This window comes from Rhea americana, unplaced genomic scaffold (assembly GCF_003343005.1).
Source record: "Rhea americana isolate MKP2758 unplaced genomic scaffold, rheAme1 scaffold_241, whole genome shotgun sequence".
In the NCBI taxonomy this organism is placed as follows: domain Eukaryota; kingdom Metazoa; phylum Chordata; class Aves; order Rheiformes; family Rheidae; genus Rhea; species Rhea americana.
In genome coordinates, this window is record NW_028186359.1 from 1133840 (window position 1) to 1136245 (window position 2406).

At 46.8% G+C, this 2406-nt stretch overlaps 1 protein-coding gene across 2 annotated transcripts in view; it reads right to left on the bottom strand.

Annotated features, from left to right (window-relative positions):
- The window catches only part of RAP1A (RAP1A, member of RAS oncogene family), a 44860-nt gene extending 42726 nt beyond the window's left edge, over positions 1-2134 (bottom strand). Inside the window, exons 1-2 of one of the 2 annotated variants that reach the window (XM_085306579.1) lie at positions 2061-2131; positions 1310-1382 (exon numbers count right to left, since the gene is read on the bottom strand). The gene's annotated coding sequence lies outside the window, so the exon portion shown is untranslated. Of the gene's footprint in view, positions 1-1309; positions 1383-2060 lie in introns of both variants that reach the window. The other variant, XM_085306581.1, reaches the window with a different exon arrangement.
- Between the last annotated feature and the right edge of the window lie 272 nt (positions 2135-2406).

The window sequence follows — 2406 nt, forward strand, 5'->3', positions numbered from 1 at the left end:
AAAAATCAAATCTACAACTACTTCAGAGCTCAGTATAAAATGACTTCAAGCTTTATGCTAAAACCTCTCCACTATTTCCTCTTGAAAAACAAACAGGGCTTCAAGGGAGTTAAAAAAAAGCCACCATACACACAACCCCAGGACCTGACTCTTGAAAAAGTTCTGTCTCTCTTGAATGCGCTTCTGCAGAAGTAAACATACAAAATTACCAGAAATGCTTGATGATTAAAGTTAAGCTAGCACATCAGAAATGGAAAGAAAGCAATAAAATAGGAAGTTGCCTATGTTATTATCTTCACAAAGCCTTGACTAGGATCCACAGTCAGACCCCTCTGACAGAATCTAGTCCCGAGCAGTGCTCTGCTGAAATAATTTCCCTCAGGTTGACTGTAGAACAAGACCAAACAGGAATTCTGAACTTTAAGTAGCTACAAGCAAAAAAGTACTTTGTAAATACAGGGTAAAGATTTAAACTTGATGTTCAAAAGATTCACTTCCTTTTCCACTAGAATGGCCAGAGAGTGTTCTGTTATCGAAACATTAGGATTCTTTCTTTGGCAGCTGACCACGTAAAAGGTACAAACCTACAACACAGCGCTGCAACCGAACAAAGTCTGTACGTAGCTGATTTTTAACMTCCGTAAAACTGCACAGAATAAATCTGTTCACTAAATAACATGCTCAAAATGACACAGTATACTGTATGCAGGCATAGAACAAGACAAAAATAACCACTACAATRTATTAGTACAGAGTTGTTTATGCCTCAAGACTACAATTCAATATACAGTTAATACTTCTGCATTAGAGTTTGTCCACATGTTTCACTATTGCTATCTAATTAAATTTCTTTTAGACAGCACCCTCAGACTGGATGAGCAGGCATGAAATGTATCACAAAATAGTAGATATCTGTATATTTGCAGCTTACAGTTTCAACCAAACTATTTTGATAAGCTGTGTAAACACCAGTCTCAAAATAAAAACATTAACATATCACTGGAATTACACCATACTAGTATCTTAGCCCCTGTTTGGCATGCAGTCCTCCTTAAAATCTTTGGTAAAGCTACTTACCCTAAAATCCGCCATACCAGAGCCAAAATACACGATTAAATATATTGCTTTTAGTTTCATTTGAAACTTTAGAATTGTAACTCTAACACCCTTTGGGCCTACTAAATGCTCTCAGCATTTTTTTTTTGTGCTGTACCACAGTCCCTTGATTAGGCCAACTACACCTTCAAGACCTATTCTCCTAAGTTATAAAGGACAACGGAAAAATCTGCGTTTAAGCAGCGTAACTCACTTTTCTGTGGATGATCTTAGTCTGACAGAACACAGATACGCCTCTTGTCCTGGTGTGTGATCAGTAGAAAATACTGCGCATGAAAAATAAGATTATTTTTAGAATCAGTGTACGAGAGTACAGTTCTTCACTTCCTGTCAACTCCACCTTAAAGAACTGCGTATATAGTCTCATTTTGATGTCTAAAGCCAGGATTTCACAACTTCTGCTATCCAGCACAACAGAGAACCAAGTGACGAGCTCCTGAGAGTCAGGAACAGTAACTCGCCGGCTTTTAACTCAGCACTAAAAATCTTTGTTGGGATACATCGTCAGTCTTCAGGCAATTGTGTCAATAAACCGATGGCGTTTTCTCCTACCACAATTACGAACAAAACCTTAAGTATTTTTTTATTTATAATACTCATCTCTCCCATAGCAACAGGATGCGCGCACGGCATTCCCAGCGCAACGAAGTCGCTATAGCAACACGATGACGATGTCAGAAGAATCACAAAGTTTTCCACGCTCCGGACCTGGGGGAACCACGCTACTCCCGAACGCTGAAAACGCTGCGGACCGCGCGAGGGCAAGTTTCCACCCGAAACGGCGCTCGCGCGGCCTCGCTCCGGAGCGCCTCGGCCAGCGTAGCGCGGGGCTTCCACGTCGCAGCGGCTTGACTCGCCGCCGCGCAAGAGTTCCAGGAATCCCACGTTAAACACCCCCCAGAACCCGAGGAATCCGCCGCCACCAGTGAAAACTAACGACGCACCGTTTCGTCAAGGGAAAATTAAAACGGCAGCGAAAATGATCGAAGCAGCGCGCTGGCGCAGGCAGCGACTGCCGGCGGCGCGGCCGCTCCCGCGGCCCCACGGCGCGGTGCCCCCTCCCCGGCGCACCGCTCCCGCGCGGGGCAGGCCCAGCAGCGCAAGCCGAGGAGGAGCCGGGGGCGCCGCGCCACAGGCGGACGGGCCCCCGCAGGCGCAAGGGGCAGCTCCGCAGGCGCCTCGCCTCCCCGAGCCAGTCGGGCCGAGGAAGGGGAGGGGGAGCAAGAACCGCGCGCAGCCCGCGGACTCGCCCTTGCGGCGCGGCCGGGGCCGCCGGGAGGCGCCGAGGCC